Raw genomic sequence first — 20,153 nt, forward strand, 5'->3', positions numbered from 1 at the left:
CAATGACAGCCCATTAACGTCATGACTGATAATAATGATAATTCCCCAAGGCCTCAACTAGGCCTACACACAAACAGCCTTGGGCTATCAGGGATTGAATTAAGGAAAAAGGAAACAACAACAGCAACAACAAAAAGACTTATTTCCCTTCTGAAGAAGAAGAAAAATGTAAGTTACATAGGCAGAATGAGAAGGGCTTGTCTTCTGTCTGGGCATCCATGTAGTTGTTCCTGCGTGGCAGAGACCCATTCCACTTGTAATCAGTCCCCTGCCATTCAGGAAAGGGCAGAAGCAGTTAAACCCCAAAGTCAAAGTCTTTACAAGGCTGATCGATTAGGGATTACCAAGTACTGCTGCATCACAGTTTTGCAAGTTAGTACCCAGTTCAGGTCTCCAGGAAAAAATGTTTTCATTAGAGATCATTGTATTCACATGATGTAGATCGCATCTCCTCTTTCTTTCAGTAGATTTTCACAGAGGTCCAAGAGAGATAGGGCTTTGCTTTGCATACGGTCTCTGGAAAGCATAAAGTGAATGTAAAATATTATTCAGTGATAAACCAACTACAGTTCTCAAAAGAACTGTCAATAAATTAAAATGTAAAGCTCGAGTCTAATATTTCGGCAATGTCTTGTATTTATCACCATTCTTTCTATACTCTGATTTTTCACAAAAATTCCAGACTCACATTCAGAAGTCTCCTAATCCTGTGGGAAGCCATCTCTCAGAGGAACAGTGTCTGATAATCCACTTTCAGCCAACCTAGAAAATTTCTATCTTCATATTTAACAATGCATCCATGAATGCTACCGTGAAAACTCAGCCCAGACTTCCATTATACAGAAATAAATTTCCTCCATTCAAGACTAAGATAGCACTGTGTGCCTGGCAATGTTGAACTGCTGCAAATTTAGATGTGGATTCATGAACCCTCTCCGTGCACTCAATTTAAATGTAACTATCCATTAAAACTGATTTATTTTATTATTACTGTTGGTGTCTGTGTATGTTCCAAGGCAGACAGCTTTTGAGAGTCAGTATTCTCCTTCTCTCATGGGTTCTGGAAATCAAAGACAGGGGATACCAGGCTTCTTCAAAAAGAACTTTTATCTGTTACATCTTCTCACCATCCCACTGGCATTGTCTTAGTCAGGGTTTCTATTCCTGCACAAGCATCATGACCAAGAAGCAAGTTGGGGAGGAAAGGGTTTATTCAGCTTATACTTCCACATTGCTGTTCATCACCAAAGGAAGGCAGGACTGGAACTCAAGCAGGTCAGGAAGCAGGAGCTGATGCAGAGGCCATGGAGGGATGTTACTTACTGACTTGCTTCCCCTGGTTTGCTCAGCTTGCTTTCTTATAGAACCCAGGACTACCAATCCAGGGATGGTACCACCCACAATGGGCCCTCCAACCCTTGATCACTAGTTAGAAAATTCCTTACAGCTGGATTTCATAGAGGCATTTTCTCAAGGGAGGCTCCATTCTCTGTGATAACTCCAGCTTGTGTCAAGTTAACACACAAAACCAGCTAGTACAGACATCAAATGAATTTATACTGATGTAAAGCAATATATCTATCCTGCCTGTTTTAACATAGGCTAAAAGTTAGATAATCAACAATAAATAATTATTTTTTGGATTTTTCTATCTTCAAGAGGTTGTTAAAAAAGGATTCAGTTCTTTAATTTGACAGATAATAAAACTGTACCTGTATTAGTCAGTTTATCTATGTGTGGGATTTATTTCAGGCTATGGTCAAACTACTGCCAAAATGGCTGTCTCCTGATAGTCCAGGAATACAATAGTCTTTTGGTTTATGAGGCTGTATGTTTCAGGTCGTCTTCAAGCATACACCAGAATATCCAAGAAGAAGGCTTGAATGTCAGTGAACAAATAAACTTGCCATCAAGAGTGAGGGCGATCAGGCAAAAAGCAAGCATTTCCTTCTGCCACGTCCATTATAAAGGCTGCTAATAGAAAGATGGTTCAGACCTCCTGCCTCAAATGAGCCAAATGATTGGGAAAAAAACCCTCACAGTAATACTTAGTAGCCTGGGTTTGAGTTAATTCCAGATATAATAAAATTGGCAACCAAAAATAACTGTCACAATATCAAAGGGACTTTGTATTGGATCAAAGACCATGCAGCTTCTAGATGCTGAGTTTAATAACCATGTTATTCATAATAAATAAATTTAGGCAGTTAAGGGTGGAAGAAAAATTCATCTTTTGGAAGACACTATTGATTGTAGTGGAACCTTCTTATTTCAGATATTTTAAAAGTGGTATTGATGTAAAGTTTAGATTAAGAATTAGTTTCTGTTTATTCTTGGAAAAATCTCCCAGAAGCCTTTTGTAATACAGTCATATTTCTCTGGGCATAAGAAAAACTGATGATCTTTTTCTCTAGGAAATACTATTTGAATGACTACTGTGTGTACAGCAGTGTGATAGGCTGTCTGATGTGGTATGACAATGCCATCATGGCTGCATATTCAGAGTCACAATGCAGAGTGGGAAATAAAAAGGAGAGGCTATAGTCTCACATGCAACCAACCCAGAGTAGATGTAAGTTTGCTTGCAATGGCAGTACATATCGCAGGGAGCTCGAAAAGGGAAGAAGTAGTTTTTAATTGGGAGAAATTAGAGATTAATTTCTTTTTTAAATTTATTTTTATTACATATTTTCCTCAATTACATTTCCAATGCTATCCCAAAAGTCCCCCATACCCTCCCCCCCACTTCCCTACCCACTCATTCCCATTTTTTTTTTTTTTTGGCCCTGGCGTTCCCCTGTACTGGAGCATATACAGTTTGCGTGTCCAATGGTCCTCTCTTTCCAGTGATGGCCGACTAGGCCATCTTTTGATACATATGCAGCTAGAGTCAAGAGCTCCAGGGTACTGGTTAGTTCATAATGTTGTTCCACCTATAGAGTTGCAGATCCCTTTAGCTCCTTGGGTACTTTCTCTAGCTCCTCCATTGGGAGCCCTGTGATCCATCCATTAGCTGACTGTGAGCATCCACTTCTGTGTTTGCTAGGCCCCGGCATAGTCTCACAAGAGACAGCTACATCTGGGTCCTTTCGATAAAATCTTGCTAGTATATGCAATGGTGTCAGTGTTTGGATGCTGATTATGGGGTGGATCCCTGGATATGGCAGTCTCTAGATGGTCCATCCTTTTGTCTCAGCTCCAAACTTTGTCTCTGTAACTCCTTCCATGGGTATTTTGTTACCACTTCTAAGGAGGGGCATAGTGTCCACACTTCAGTCTTCATTCTTCTTGAGTTTCATGTGTTTAGCAAATTATGTCTTATATCTTGGGTATCCTAGGTTTTGGGCTAATATCCACTTATCAGTGAGTACATATTGTGTGAGTTCCTTTGTGAATGTGTTACCTCATTCAGGATGATGCCCTCCAGGTCCATCCATTTGGTTAGGAATTTCATAAATTCATTCTTTTTAATAGCTGAGTAGTACTCCATTGTGTAGATGTACCACATTTTCTGTATCCATTCCTCTGTTGAGGGGCATCTGGGTTCTTTCCAGCTTCTGGCTATTATAAATAAGGCTGCTATGAACATAGTGGAGCATGTGTCCTTCTTACCAGTTGGGGCATCTTCTGGATATATGCCCAGGAGAGGTATTGCTGGATCCTCCGGTAGTACTATGTCCAATTTTCTGAGGAACCGCCAGACTGATTCCCAGAGTGGTTGTACAAGCCTGCAATCCCACCAACAATGGAGGAGTGTTCCTCTTTCTCCACATCCACACCAGAATCTGCTGTCACCTGAATTTTTGATCTTAGCCATTCTGACTGGTGTGAGGTGGATAGAGATTAATTTCTTAGAAGGTTGGTAAGCATCGAATGAAGGTCAGGAACCGACGGATGTTCGTGGAGAAGGAAGGAAGCAGAGAGTAGACACAGAGACAAAGAAGACACCCTGTTTCCAATTGAGGATGGACAAACTTAACGATAGGATAGATGCAATAGAGATGAAGAGATAGACCTGAGACTAGATAGTAGAGGTTCCAATTACAAAAAGAAAAAGCAAATTTGATGCATTATTTTCTATCCAATTACATTTGCAATATCCCAAGAAGCAAAACGAGGTGAGCGGCTCCAAACCCTCTCCTTCTAAGGAGCTCAAGAATTCCACTAACCCCGGGAGTTATAATTTGCTCCTGTATTCCCATAGGAGTCGCTTTTTAACAGTGTAGGGTAGGAGGCTGTAGTTTCAAACAGGGTTATTTCACAACAGCAAACAAGAACCTTCGCTGACCAGTGTTTTTTAGGAGGTATCAGGATCCCCACACTGTCAACTTGCAGCCCCAAATCAGGTTCAGGGCAGGAGAGAAGATGGTTAGGTTGAGTTCCAGAGTTTGTGTATTCCTATGCCATCAGTTCATTCATTATTCATCAAACAAAATTTAGCAAGCACTTTCAATGAGCCAAGCAATGTGCTAAGAAATGGCAGGCGAGGCTTAAAAAAATAAAAATTAAAAAAAAAAGCATCAAAACAAACAACCAAGGTATGGTTCTCATCATTGTACAACTTGAGCATCTACAATAAAAGGCAGTTTGAAAAGCTGTAAATATCAACGCTCAAATGTCTCAGGGCCATGTGCTGGATTCGGTAGCATGCATAGCTTTGGGAGCTGTGGTTGAGTTTCTAGAGCAATCCTTGGAGGAAGAGAAAGGCCTCACAAGAGAGAAATGTTGGGAAAATAGCTCTGGTAAGAAAAACAAGGATAGAGACAGAAGCAAGCATGCATGCACTGGACTCTCCGACAACTCAAGAAACATTAATTAACCAGCCCCGTGGGAAGGTCAAGTTCAGGAGAAAGTGGAGCAGAGATGAATGGGAGTGGGGGTGGGGCGAGCAATGACTGCTCAGGGAGTGAGGGGCCAGTCTAGGAAGCTCCTTGTTAATAAATCTGGCCCAAACACATCTTCTTTTGCTCTTTGTTTTGTTTTTTGTTTTTTGTTTTTTTTTAATAATTCCAGAACATCAAGTTCAAAATTGGACATGTATATAATTTTAAGGACAAGTTATGTTTAACCGTGTGATCCCATTCAAGAGATGAAGCCATGAGTAACAGCCACAAAGATATCCAGTGCTCAATAATAGTGTTGGTTTTAGAGCAAAATAATAGTCTTTTGGATATGTTGGGTCAGGGGAAAACAAATCAACCCTTAACATTGGTTTTACCTGTTTCCCTTTGCTTTGCACAGCGTGCATTTTGGAACATTCAAGATGATACATAGGGTGGCTGGAGAGACAGCTCACTGGTGAAGAACACCTGCTGCTCTTCCAAAGGACTCCAGTTCATTTCCCATCACTCACATCAGGTGACTCACAACTGACTGTAACTCCAGTCCCCCTCTTCTGACCTCCAGTGGCACCTCTGCACAGCTACACATATCTGTACACACACACACACACACACACACACACACACAAATAATAAAATCAACCTTTAAATGGATATCTATGGTTTATAATCTTTTTCTGCTGGTCAGTGCTGTAGCCAAAAATGCTGTTGCAATCTTTGAGGGTAAGGCAGGCAAGCTGTGTGGTTAGGCACTTCACCCAAATATGCTCTCTAGCCAAACCAATTTTGCTATTAAGACAGAGATGTCACTGTTACTTAATCAATGTCAATGACTTAGACAGGAGCCAGGCTGGTAGGCAGCTTGGTCTAAGCAGGGCAAAATTACATTTTCTAAGCAAACCAGCACGGCAACTGGTTTGACCACAGACTTGTACTGGGTTAAGAACACTAATGTGACAGCTGTCTTAGAACATCCTCATATTTGAGCCATTAATGGAAATTCTGTGTAAAGCAAATATGCATGTATCACCCAGAGAGCCTCTACTCAGCCATAATTTATGACAGTTCAAATGAATATAATTAGCAGTAAATAATGCCTTCAAAATTTTATAACTCAGACTTCAGAAAAGCCTATTTAGACTTCTCAATAAATCTAAATTAGGAAGATTTGAGTTTATTTCCTGTGGCTTCCTCCTTTGCGCTTTCCTTATGCATTAAGCAAAATACTATTGTTGCAAAGACAAAACCAGATTAATAATAAAATGTCTCCCAGTTAAAGCCTGGTTGACCAAATGAATCTAATAATACCCTGACACAATTTAGGTTTAGGGAATGAACCCATCAGTTCCTTGACCATGTGAGGGCCTGGGATAGGTCAGAAAACTAAATCTTATTACTCTTGTCATTCTTGTTAGGGACAATTTCATTTAGCTGTAATGGTAGCACGTTACATAGAGCAAGTATATGCATATGGCAATGAGAACAGCCTAACCAGGCTTCATGTAGGCTCGATGAGCTAGCTGATTCTCTTCAAAATTCCTTGAATTTTGTAGGGTAATGGGCCTTGAATTTCTGATCTCAAGTGCTCATTTTTATTTTTTGTTTCATTTCATTATTTTGTTTAATTTGGGTGCATGGTAACTTAGTGTATCATATGTTTATGGGTGTGCCTGTGCACATGTTTTTGTGTGTGTGTGGGGAGGGGGCAGGGTTCAGATGTCAACCTTCTATGTCACTCCTTTAGGGGTCATTTCTCTTGCTTTTTTGGAGACAGGTTCTCTCACCTTTTCCTGGTACTCATTGAATTGGCTTGACTTCTGGCCAGTGAGTTCCAGAGCCCCTCCTGTCTCTGACATCTTCCTTGGGTCCTGGGAATCAAAGTCAAGGTCTCGAGCTTGCAAGACAAGCATTTTACTGACTGAGCTATCTCCCCATCCTTTCAGGTGCTCTTCTAAAAGAAGCCGTGTTTTCACTTTAACCACAAACTCTATATTCTGTTTTCTTACGTAGCCTATCAAAAGGGATCGTGACTGAACACAACCAGGACATCAGAATCTCTGGCTCTTGTCTTTTAGACTTCGAAGGAGGATCATTACTATTATTTACTCTACGCCTGCCCAAGACCTCCCTCAGTTCCTTGTCTGCAGGCCTAAACATCTGAGCAGAGAAAATAAAAGCAAAGAGTTCCCTAAAATGCCACCATACAGAAGGTTCAGGTAATTGATTGCAGGGAGGGCTCCGTGGTGCTTGCCTTGACTTTTCTTACAAGAGTGTGTGGTTGTTTTAGGGTTCCACTATAGTAAACAGATTGCTTTGTTGAGTAGGACTTTAGTACATAGAATGGGGGTGGTGGTGGTTGTGACAGCCTATTCTTTTATGAAGTCAGGCATGTAATAATGTAATAGTCCTAACATTTAAACCTCAGATGTCTTTCCATGCCCAAGTGGCTAAGAACTCAAAAACAAGTAATTATCAGTAGCATATGTATGCAATAAGAGAAGCAGAAGTTGAAAAAAAGTTATATTTATGACATTGGCAAAGAGGATGCATTAATTGGCTGCAGAGAGGAGCCAACATAATATTTACTCTACATTTTCAAAAGGGATATGAAGAAGATTCCAGAAACTTAAAGGCACTTGGCCTTATTTTGTGAAGAAAAGCTTGGGGGAACGCTAATCAGAAAATGAATTCTGTCTAAAGCCCTGTGGGTTTTGTTTTAGAGAGTGGATCATTTTGGTTATTAAAGGGTCTAATGACTGGGGCACAAAATAACAGCATTGGGTATGTCAAAAGAGCTGTGTGTTTCAAAGTGGCGGAGAGTAACAGGAGACTTGAGTTTGCAACTTTCTGTAAGGTTGTTCAAACATGATCCTGCTTTGCTCCATATAAACTTTTGATCTTTAGGGTTTGGTTATAGAATTATTTCACTTCCCTCCCTATTTCTGTATATTAAACTATATTTTAAGACTCGGTAGCTTTTATGAAACCCTAGGTTTGTTTCTCAACACAAATTCCTCTGCCCCTTGCTCTCTTTCCATCTCCTATCTCGTTCTCTTCTCCTCCTTCTTCATCTCTCCTTTCTTTTTCCTTCTCTTCTTCCTTCCCTCCTGGTTTTGTATTATATTTGGATATTACACTTACTTCATCTTTTCTTCTGTCTTTCCTGAGCAGGAGTCTTACAAATGCATCTATAGGTTGCTATGGGAAGAATAACTTGTCAAACACATGGCTTTCAGTTAGAGTAAGTCTCTGCATCAGCTTCCATGGACCCTAAACAGGATGACTGTCAGCTTCGAGTCACCAAAATCTGAAGCTGTCCATTTGATTCTCCAAAAACCCTGCTGAAACCCATGCTCTTCTCCTACTGCAGTGCTGTGTAGATTGCGGGGAAACATCCCTGAAATGAAGGAAATTTAATACATATTTGTAGACTTGTTTATTTTTATTTCATGCGTATGAATATTTTACTTGCATTATGAAAATGCACTACATGTGTGTCTGGTGCATTTGCAAAAGCAACAAATGCTCATGGCTGCTGAGCCATCTCTCTAACCCCTACTATTGCATTGTAATATGTTAGTATATCAATTCTTTGAGAATTTCATACATGCATATAATGTATTTTGATCATGTTCACCCCCACTCCTAGTTCCCGCCAAATCCATCCCTGATCTCCTTACAATATTGTGTTCTTTATCTCCCTCTCTTTAATAACCCACAGAATTGAATTTGTTTTGCCCATATCTTTATGGGTAGGGGGCCATCCATTGGAGCATGGTTGAAAATAGTAGTAGGTTCAACCCTGAGGTCTATGAGCTCCCAACCATGAGCTTTGACCATATTTATAGTATTAGGTATGTGTTTCCTCAGGTGGAACAGGCCTTACATATAACCATAAAGCCATCAATTATTAAATGCCCCTCAGCTAGTGCTGAGGCCTGGTGAGCCCCTCTGTCATCCATGGTGGAGTGGAGGAGTGACTTCCTTGTGTAGGTCTTGCGTAGGTGTTCCGAGCTGCCATGAGTTCCAGAGGACGCAGTTTTACTCTAGTTGTATCTTACCTCTGACACTTACAAGTCTTCCTGCCCCTTGGAGAGAATATGATAGCAATGTCTCACTTCTACTCAGGCACTCCCCAGACACTGGTTCTCTGTACTTGAACCAACTGTGACTTTCTGTGTTAATTGCTGTCCATTGCACAAAGAAACTTCTTTGATGGGGTCTGATGGTTGCACTTATCTATTGGTATAGATAAACAAATTTAGCAGGAAGTTTGATAGTATGTTCAGTTAGCAAGATAACTGTAGCAGGTTCAATACTGGGGCCAATAAGCTCCTAACCATGAGTTCTTGGCTATATCTATAGTACCAGGTATGTGTTTCCTTCTCTGGTACAGACCTTAAATATAACCAGAAAGTGGTTGATTACTCCCCTAGCATCTCAAGCACACATGTGCCACAGATGCATCTGTGGGCATATGGTGCCATGCTAGTAGTGCCTATGGCATTGGGTGAGGTAGCCAGGGCAGTGCTGGATAATTCCTGGTGACGAGGATGTAGGAGAGCTTGCAGGCTGACTAACTCAGCTACCTCCCAGGCCCAGATCCAGGGCTTTGAGTTGGCCCACAACAGCATCTACCCCATCTATGATCTCCTGGAGCACATAAAAGGTCTGGTCCTATAGATCCAAAGTTTCAGCATCTCCACAACACAGGGCAACAACAGAATATCTGAAAGGAGTCCCAGTGAGGACTCAGTACTGATGTTGTAGCAGAAACCAGAGGCCTCGAACCAGACCAGTGACTCATTGCAATGGACATTTGCAAGCAAAGAAGTATGGACTAAAGGGTAGACTGTATAACACAGTGTGACAAGTGTCACACAACTTCCACAAAAATATTTTTTTAAAAAAATTGTATCTTATTTTCTTTTCAGGATGAGGCTGCAAGGGTAGAGGGCAGATATGAAGGGAGAGGGAGATGATTGGGACTGGGGTACATGATGTGAAATGGACAAAGAGTCAATAAAAAGTTAAAAGAAAATTTCTAAAGTCTCTTTTGAAGCACTGGACATCCTATTAGGGTATGGCACACAATGTGAGAATTCATATCACTTTATAGGCACCACACTAAAAATGTATTAATAGAAATGTTGTTTTCATGTGCAAAGACTAGGGACAAGACCACAGGCGCCATCATCTGAGGTTTTCCGGGTAGCTTGTATTTGTATTAGGTCAAATATCAGTGGGGCTGAAATAAGACAAATGCTCAGACATGACTGAGATGACTTTTGTTTGTTGTTGTTGTTGTTGTTGTTGTTGTTGTCGTCGTCATCGTCAGGAGTCAAGGTTGATTTAAAGGAATCTTCAAATTACCTTGACTTTCTTAAATTTGCTCTAATTATTATAGGAAGTAAGAAACCTAAAGGCCTAATTATGCCTCTGAGAGAAGTGGTTTGGCATCTCCATCCCTGGAGGAATGATGTAGCACACACCAAGGCTTTATGAACAGACAGCTTCCAGCCCAGGTTACAAAGCCTTGGGGACTACAGCAGAAAGCCAGCATGTCATAATCACAAGGTAATTTTTTGAGCCTCAGCCTTAAATTAACTGTCAGCTTTCCTCACTGACTCCCCCAACCCATCGGTCTCATGTGTATTATTTTCCTTTGTCACATTTTCTGGGAGTTGGTCAACTTGTCTCCCCCTCCTATCACCTTCGTCGTGTCATATGCTTTTCTTAATATAAATCTCATTTAAATCAGGCTAGTCACAGGGGTCAGATGTGCCTGTGACCATTAATAAATAGGTCCCTGATTGGCTTACGATAAAGAAAGATCTGAGTTGTCTCTGGCGCCTTGATGTAGCCCTGGGTGTGGTCTTTTTGATTCTTAGTGCCCTCTAGAGCTAAGGGCTCAGGTACACCCCACCCCCAGCATGTCCAGTTTTGCAATGCTACACATCATGTTTCCTGATTTTCAACCCACTCTCTGAATCAGTGTCATTATTTTCACGGGGAGTCGAGGGTGGGAGACAACCAATCCACAATTACAGTGGGAAGCAGCTTGCTCAGAAGGAATGACTATTTTCTTTGTGCTTCCGTTTGTTAAAGGAGGCAAAATATCTGAGAGGCTAGAGGTCTGTTGTCTCAGTTGGCTGAAGCCCAGTGTTAGAAAGGCCAGTTTTACAGGGTCTCATCCCAGATGGACTGATTAGTAGAGTTTGCTGCATTTTTCAAGTGTTCTCTTAGCTTTGTCTTCTCAGTTGTAATATATGAAAATAGTGTTGTGAACTTCGTGGGGCTGCTGAGGATTTAATGAGTCCGTACTTTTGTAATTTTTGAAACTGACACACAGCAAGCTCCCCGTAAATGATGTTTAATGGGGTTTTGTCCTAGTTAGCATTAACTGTCAACTGGACACAGTCTCGAGTTCTCTGACTGAAGAATTTCAGTTGAACAATTATCTTTATCAGGTTAGTCTGTAGGGATGTCTATGAGGGATTATCTTGATTGCTGATTGATATAGGGATGCCTAGCCCACTATGGGCAGTACCATTCTCTAGGCCCATTTAAGGGCGTCAACTAAGCATGAGCCTGAATAAGCAAGCCAGCAAGCAGTGTTAGTTGTCAACTTGACAAAATCTGGAGTGATCTTGGAGCTGGGCCTTTGGGCACATCTATGGGGGATTATCTTGATGATCTTGTTTGGTGTGGAAAGATCTATCTTCATGTGGGCAGGGTCTGAGCTTTATAAGTGGAGAAAGCAAACTGAACCCATTCATGCATTCATCCGTACCTCTCTGCTTCTTTACTGGGGATGCAATATGACTGCCTGCTTTATGCTCCTGCTGCTGAGGCTTCCCCCACAGTGATGGACTGTTCCCTTAAACTGTGAACTCAAATGAACTCTTTCTTCCCCAACTTTAGTTGCTTTCGTCAGGATGTTTCATTACAGTCACAGAACAGAAACTATGATACCATACTTTGATATGATACTGAATATAATACCATAATTTAATTAAGTAAAAATAAATATTTAAGGAACTCATTAGAAGAAGAGGACAAACATCAGAGACCAAAAATCCATGTACTTTTGAATTTCCATTGTAAATTTCAAATATGGGAGATGTGATTAGTTCAGGACAAAGTGACGATCACTCCCAGTAGGCAAGCTGGCCCGGTTGTCCACAGCATAACAACCTTCAAGTAGAAGGGAGCAGCAGGGAGAAAATGGAAAGAACAAAGCATGATGGCTTTAGAGACCTGTAGTCCTGGAGATGGACATGCTTCTCATGATTTAAATCCTACATCTTTAGGCTCATTTTCAGCTATCTTCTCCAGTGAGCTCGGTTTTAAGTGAGCCACGTACTGGCCACTGGCTGGAAAAGACCCGAGAGGTTCATAGCGTATCTGACTCTCTTTACTCCTCTGTCAGAAGCCGGGCCCTCTGATGGGAGACTGAGGGCTGGAGTGGACAGGAGTGAGCAGGAGTCAGTGGATGATTTGATCCCTGGTCCTTTCTCCCAGCATTCCGTGTTATGCAAAGCCTGAGTGACACATGTCTTCTCCCTCAAACACATTCCTTCTAATAATGTCAAATTAACTAAAAACCATTACTCAAACACATGTTCCTTAGAAAATAAACGTGGTCATTTTATAGGTAAGGTGTTTTATAGGTATTTAATATAATATAACAAAGTACACAAGAACCAAAAAGGTATTTAAAATAATCCAATGCCCTTTCTTCTAAAAGCAACAGTGCCCATATTAGACCCTACAACTTCATAGAAGTAGCCTTGATTACCAAAATCAGTTAATTATTGACACATAATTTGCACGCAATGAAATTCATGTGTTTTAAGTGTACAATGAAATGAATTCTGATAAATGCACCTGGGAGGCCGCCCGCTCTACTCTAGTATGTAGTAAGTAGTTTCCATCACTCTAAAGTTGCCCTTGGGCCTTTGCATGTCACTTCCCACTCTGTGGTTTTAGCCTCTGGAGAACACCATCCTTCTCTCTCTGTCACTAGCATTTTTCCTTCTCTGAAGTTTCAAGCACATAACGTAATACATTATGAAGTTGATTTAGGCTTGCTTCTTTCATTTAGCATAATGCATTTGGTTTCTATGTATCCCCAAAAGTTGCCAGAGTCTCATACAAATATCTTTATACATTAATATCTATGTGACTGTCAGATGTATATTAGAGCAACAGACTTCTTATTCACATGTGTGTATTTATAGAGTTATTCTTTGTGTATGTGTGTGTATGTATGCATGTGCATATGTTCATGTATGTGCACGTGTGTGTGTGTGTGTGTGTGTGTGTGTGTGTGTGCTTTGAATGTATGTGGCATGCTTTTCTGCAACCGTTTTACTCAAGTGCAGTGTCTTTGGGATCCTATGATGTCATTTTAATGGATCTGGCTTGTTCCTGTTCAGTCCTTTGTAGTACTCTACCATACCATGTACCCCAAATGTACTCAGCCATTGCCGTGACAAACATTGGGCCGCTGACCTCCATGCGTGTGTTTCCTTGTGTTCAGCTCAGGCAGGCTCTCTTTCGGCAGACATTTTGAATTGGAATGTCTGGGTCAAAGCATAAGCTAATTTTTAGTGTGAAGTGACATTGCCAAACCAAATGGCTTTGTTATAAGCTTTGTAAATATGTCATTAGCTTGCTGTCAGCTAAGTAAATAAAATGTGTAATAGGTGGTTCTGTGAAATTTCCATGTTACATCCATTCACGAAATGTTTATGAAACAGTGGCTCTTGGCCAGAAAGCATTCTTAGGGCTGGGATGTGTTGATCTATTTCTGGACTCCCTTTTCACATGGAATCTTGCTTTCTGAAAACACTGGACAGGATCTGGCATAGCACACTCAGCCAGCGCAGAAGGCTCTGTGTCCCTCTCTTTATTGCCTCTCATTGACCCATGTGACTGTTCTCTTGTAACCCAGAATGCTTCCATCCTAGCTACTTGTTCAACATTTGGTGCATACTATACCACCCTGGCTTAATTATTTCTCTGGACTTAACATCAGGATGGCTACGCCTGGGCTGGGCTGGGCTGGGCTGGGCTTGTCAACATTTTGCATCTTGCGACTGGTGGGCCTGGCTTTTGATTGCATTTTTCTCTTTTTAGTGTGACGAAAATCACTCTCTTCCTGTCTCTGAATGTGACTCCGTGAGATGCTCAGTAAGTACAATCATGTGATACTACTTTTCTGTGTCTGACTTGTTTCATTGACACAAGGCTGGGCTGGCTGTTGGCTTGATAGGGAGTCATAGTCAGACAGAGCTCTAAGCTCCCATAGAGAATATTCTCCTTTTGGCTAGCTCCATGAAGCCTGATTGGAGAGCCAGGTTTGTTAAGGGCCCACTTGTAGGACAGACCTCTCCTTTCCCTCACTTCATTTGAGCCCCGGAAGATCCCAAGAACAGGACTTGAGAATTAGTGTTTCAGATAACAAAACAGCCAAGAAAGGCCGAGGGCCAGTCTCTGCTGTTTCCACCGCAAGACTAGTAGGCAAAAGGAGAACCAGGTAAGGTTTCCATCATCAAAATTTGTTTTTAAACAAAGCTGCATTCTTCCTTTACATAGCAGTCTAAATCTTCTAGTATAGAGCTATGTGTGGTCTATGCCTCCAGCCATGCCTTTGAAAGTAGAAACATTAACTTCCAAAACTGCAGTGGCCTGGGGCACTAATTCTTACCCATTACAGAGCTCTGCCTGGCAGTTGTCACCTCTCTCCCTCCCTCTCTCTTTCTCTCTGTGTCTCTCTTTCTGTCTCTTTCTTTCTCTGTCTCTATATCTGACTCTGTGTGTGTTTGCCAGTGTGTGTGTGTGTGTGTGTGTGTGTGTGTGTGTGTGTGTGTGTGTGTGTGTGTGTGCTTGTATATTTCTCTCTCTCATTTCAGTGGAAAAAGGACCTTTACCTACTTTTGACAGATTATGTTGAACTGGTTGGTATCCCATGCTTCCTAAAGTCAAATTGCAGCTTTGTGAGGCCCTGTGGGTAGGCTTGAATGAGTGCTCCTCTGAGCACAGGTAAGGGGAAACCTAGTAGGTCTTCCCAGGACCAGCCCCGATCCTACCTAGAGCCCCACCCTCCATGCTCCATGTCCTGCTTGGTCCTTTCCTGACTGTTGAGTTCTTCAGCTTCCAGAAGTCTCCATGCCTTTCAGTCAGCGCCCTTCCAGACTTGTAAGGACTCCATGTGCATGAGCAACAGCAAACTTGAGGGCTCATTAGATTTCCTCTTTATTTCTTCACGATCTCTTCCATTAAGCGTTCTATTATCCCGTCAGAAGCAAAAGTACACTCCAGCAGCCCTCACGCAGCCAAGGATCCTATGGGTCCATTCATTTAGCATATTGTCGTTTTCAGACTTTATGTCTTGTCAAAGAAAGACACAGAAATAAAACAAAAGAACAGAAGTCTCCAAATGAATGGGCTTGCTTCGTGGAGGAGAAAGTTGAAGTATTAAAATCACTCATCAGATGTTCTGAAAAATCATTTCAGCTGCTCCAAAAAAGAGAAAAAAAAAAAAAGAAAAAGAAAGAAAGGAACAAAATTTTATTTTGAAGGCTGTGTTCCAAGAACTTCCCCTTTGATTTTTTTATAAAACCATCTGTCATGTTTGTTTCATTCCAGCCTTGAAGTAAATAGATTTAGAGAGAGTACGGCGGCCATTGAAACCTTCCGCAGAAGGACAGAGACAGCCTGCTCTGTCAGTGCCCTTCTGGTATACTTTAATCAAAAGGCTTTGAAATTAAGAAAAAAAATACCCAAAGACATTTTGCTTGGGTTGGAATATGGTGTGCCTAGCACAGAATGTTATTCTGACCTGTTGTTGAATGTCTCAAAACTTTCGCTCTGAGCAGTAAGGGAGGCTTGTCATTGGCACAAGGGAATGTGCTTCTCCCTTTTCATCCTTTGATTCCATCACCTGAACACACGGCTTATTTCTGTAATGGTGGCCAGCCTCAGGGATGCCGTTCTTTACTTCAGATAAAGGAACTGGGTTTTCCCATTCATCACGACTATTTAAACCTTCTGGGAAACTTTTCATTCATTCACTCTACTGCAGAAAGCTTGTCCCATCACTAGGATCTGCCAACGTCCCCTGTAAGCATCTCTGAGGTGTTTGGGTGCCTTCCCTGATAAGATCCTTGAGCTGGATGCGTCTATCCTTCAATGTCATGGAAAGAGGACCCATGCACTGTGCCCTCATGAGACAGACAAACTGTTCCCTCCAACAGGGACACTTTCACAGATCGATAACTGCTGAGGAGCAGGGGAGAAACCAAGAGTGTGAGAAACTCATTATACGATGAAAATATTCTAAATAAATAAATGGCAAGTACTAACATGCTCAAAATAATAGTGTGGAAGTGAGTGACAGAGTGTGAGCTCGCAAACACAGATCCATTGCTTGCAGAAGCTCCACAGTGATTAACAGCGATGATGCTTACAACCTATTCCTTTGAGAACTAGTTTGAAACGGATGGGCCCGCCACTAAGATTATCTGTAGCAAGAGCACAGACTGGCAAACAGTTGAGGATGGGCAAAGGCCTGATTTACCTGAACGTGTCAGAGATCAGCGGAGGTGTAGAGGGAACGTCAAAATTGGTCTGACTAAACTGATGTCTTTACAGAAATAGTAGGCTGTTTGGAATGGGCTTCAGAGTAGTCCAGCCTAAATGTTGGAGGAAGGACAGGTAAGGAGTCAGATGAAACAAGATAGGCTAAGTAATGACAATCAGCTGATCTGAGGGACAGGTTTGTGACAACACAGAACATATTCAAGATATGTCTGTCTATCTGTCTGTCTGTCTGTCTGTCTCTTCTCTCTTCACACACACGCACACACACACACACACACACACACACACAATCTTTCTCTCTCTCCCTTTACGTGTGTCTGTCTTTGTGTTTCTCTGCCTTTCTGACTTTTTCTGTGTCTCTGTCTGCCTCTCACTCTCTCTTTCTTTCTCTGTGGTGTGTGTGAGTGTGTGTGTGCGTGTGCGTGTGTATGTAAGCATGCATACTGGACGTGATCTGTGTGGGTTGAATATCCAGATACACATATGTACCTGTGTGTGTCTGTCAGAGCCAGAGGACAATCTGGTGCCTTCCTTGACAGCTCTCCACGTGTTTTATGAGGCAGGTTTCTCACTGAACCCTGAGATCTTACATACGACTAGTCTTTCTGGCCAGTGAACCCCTTGTCATCTCTTGTCTCTGGTCCTAAGCACTGGGGGTACACACCACCACACCTGGCTTTTGATGTGAGTGATGGGGGTTCAAACTCAGGTCCTCATGAGTGTTCAGCAAGTCCTTCACTCAATGAGCCAGCTCCCAAGAAGAAAATGTGTGCACATTTAGGACTTAAAGAGGGAGTGCCTATAATAATTGATGGGATTTGGGGGGCACTGAAGCATTTCCATGGAGAATTTGAGATAGGAAAGACCTACTTATTGGTAGATAGCTCTTATCTTACAAATTTCCCCTAAATGTCCATATGACAGGATAGGGTTATGTGTCCCTTCATGCTCTAGTAGATGGAGATAAGAAAGACAAGAGAGAGAGAGAGAGGAAGAGAGAGAGAGAGAGAGAGGGAGGGAGAGAGAGAGAGGGAGAGAGAGAGAGAGAGAGAGAGAGAGAGAGAGAGAGAGAGAGAGAGAGAGAGAGAGAGAGATCTACTGTGAGCCTTAGAGAACAGGGCACTTCGTATTGTTTCTCTTCAAATAAGTGGATTTCCTTAAACTGGTAGTATTATTTCTCGTATGGCTTCAGACCTATCACAAAATCTATCCCTGAGTACTATCTTCAGCACCCTTTAGTACCAATGGGTACTGGGTGAATGGAAAACTTCAAAGAAACTGCAGATCTGAGAGAACATTTTGGATTCACGGGAGTGCCTGGATGCTTTCCTCATAAATAAATCTGCCGGAACAATGTTAAAAGCTGCCAGATGTCATTGTTTTTATTGATAAATAAGAGGTACATAATAAGGAATATGTTTTAACCACAGTTTCATTGCATCTCCAAGTGCCCCGTGCAACCATTTATAACTTAGAGCTGTGGGGGCAGGGTAAGCCCACATTTCCAAGTTAAATCTAAAGGTTGACTTCCATTACAGATGACCCACTAAGATGCATTTTGCTTAAACAGCCTTCTTTAAGACTCCAGATTCTTCAAAAATGCTTTTGATTCAGTGATGCTGTTGGAAAAATATTTGCTTCTGAATCAGTGTGTGTTGTAAACCGAGGCCCTCCGCCTGGGTTTGTGTTAGGGAGGCACGCTTCTCCATTCTATCATTCAGACAGCCTTCCCCACTCGGGAGGGAGCTCAGAATGGCTGGTGGCAAAGGCCTGTTGCCGGGAAATCTTACCACAGTTTTTGAAACTACCAAAGTTTGTGTAAAGGAGTGGACAGATTGGTCGCTCAAACGTTCAACTCATAATACTTTAACAAGCATCTTGATAATTTTACGTTGTGCCTGAGATAAGGTTTGAAAAAAAAAAAAAAAGACCCGAGCCCTTGGTGGGAAGTATAGTTGTTATGGTGGCAGAGAGCAGCATCTTCCATTGTCTTCATCAGCACAACTGATAATAACTTTGGGAGCTAGAACCCTGGAAGCCTTTAGTACCTGGCCCTAAGCTGACTGTCCCACAATGTTTACTTTCTCTCGTGGAGGGAGCAGATGAGGAGAATGTATGTACTGATCACTCTCAGATCCATGCATTTTCAAGTCAAAGTGTTGGGCTCTCTCTCTGAACATCCCAGGAGAAGGAAAGGCATAATGTTCTACGATATTCCCAACGTGTGTTCGAGGGCGGGCCACGCACAGGGCATGCGCACTTTACTCCGCGTGCCCTTCAGCAGCCAGCAAGGCACGTCGTTCTCTGTGTTGATGCCGTTTTCAAAAGCAACATATTTACCTCTTCAGAAGGAGATGCAGGCACAAGGGGATGCGATGGAGGGAGAGACATTTAATTTTTTTTAATGGTCTCAGGATGCTTGTGGACTTGAGTCAGATTCAGCCACTTGTGGAAATTTGTACATCTAGACTAGAATTAAAATTCTTTGTTTTGGAAAATTGTAAATAAGACAGAAGGTTCAAAAAGAATGGTTTTTTTTGCTTGTTTTTTTTTTTTTAAGGCCAACCACCCTTGCTGCATTCTGAGAAGTGAGACTTCTCTTTCTTACTCCTCCAGACCCCACAGCTTCCCTTCGCTATTGTTCCTTCTGACTCCTGAAAATCTCCATTCCTTCCCTTTCCTCTGTCTTCTCCCCTCTCACACTCCTCTCCCCCTCTCCCTTCCCTCCCCTTCTCCCCCTCCTCCTGATTTCCTTTCTCAATTATATTCATTTTTCTTTTAAAAACTAACTTCCTTCAAAGCATCCGAAATAATGTGTAACAAAAATATTACCCTCCATGAGACACGGACAGCCCTTAATTATTCGAAACAGAAAGCTAAGCAACATCTTAGAGTTCCCAGTGTCAAAAATAATCCCAGCACTTGGGAGGCAGAGACAGGTGGATTTCTGAGTTCTCGGCCAGCCTGGTCCACAAAGTGAGTTCCAGGACAGCCAGGGCTACACAGAGAAACCCAAACAAACAAATAAACAGACAAACAAACAAAAAAGAAATACTGACTATATTTTGGAACAGAAGAATTCATCTATGGGGCAACCAACCTGTTGCTAGTGTTTAATACCTTTGAGTATTAAGTGCAGTTACCTGAATCTCTTCTTATGTACCCATCAGGGGAAAGGTAGGAGAAGGCAAACAAACAGAAACAGATTATGGTGAGTGGATATCTTTAAATACCTGGAAAATCTTAATGGTTGATCTTATTTTGTAAGCACTTTGTAACCGGGTAGCAAAGATCACGAGAAGTTTCAAGCATCTGAAGTCCATAAAATGGCTGTGTGCTTAGTTATGCCTTTGGGCTCTTCTATATATATTCTCGGTGCAGAGAGAGAGAGAGAGAGAGAGAGAGAGAGAGAGAGAGAGAGAGAGAGAGAGAGCAAGCTGCACCTCAGGGCTATGGTGAGGAAGTCTGCTCAGCCTACAGTATATCCCAAGGAGTCAAGAGGATCTTTGGCTTTCTGCAGAAACACAAATGAAAAGGCCAAGAGTTCGTTCTCTGAGTACTTGCATTAGACCAGCTCCCCTGCCTACCAAAACCATGCTTTTGATATAGTCAATAGATTTAAAAAGGTTCCTAAACCAGGCTGAGGCAGGCCATGATAGTGACTGAGAGCTACACTCATGATCACACACGGGGCAGACATTA

At 41.9% G+C, this 20,153-nt stretch overlaps 1 long non-coding RNA gene across 10 annotated transcripts in view; it reads left to right on the forward strand.

The window, feature by feature from the left end:
* Positions 1–20,153, forward strand: part of Gm30821 — a 118,298-nt gene that overhangs the window by 56,336 nt on the left and 41,809 nt on the right. For 5 of the 10 annotated variants that reach the window (XR_001782510.1, XR_001782509.1, XR_001782508.1 and 2 more), the window contains exons 2-5: positions 5,242–5,358; positions 6,852–7,057; positions 10,249–10,418; positions 13,986–14,039. This is a non-coding gene — a long non-coding RNA (predicted gene, 30821). Of the gene's footprint in view, positions 1–5,241; positions 5,359–6,851; positions 7,058–10,248; positions 10,419–13,985; positions 14,040–17,643; positions 17,783–20,153 lie in introns of those variants that run through there. The other 5 variants (XR_386314.3, XR_001782512.1, XR_001782511.1 and 2 more) reach the window with 5 other exon arrangements.

The sequence above is a fragment of the Mus musculus genome, chromosome 18 (assembly GCF_000001635.26).
Source record: "Mus musculus strain C57BL/6J chromosome 18, GRCm38.p6 C57BL/6J".
NCBI classification, from domain to species: domain Eukaryota; kingdom Metazoa; phylum Chordata; class Mammalia; order Rodentia; family Muridae; genus Mus; species Mus musculus.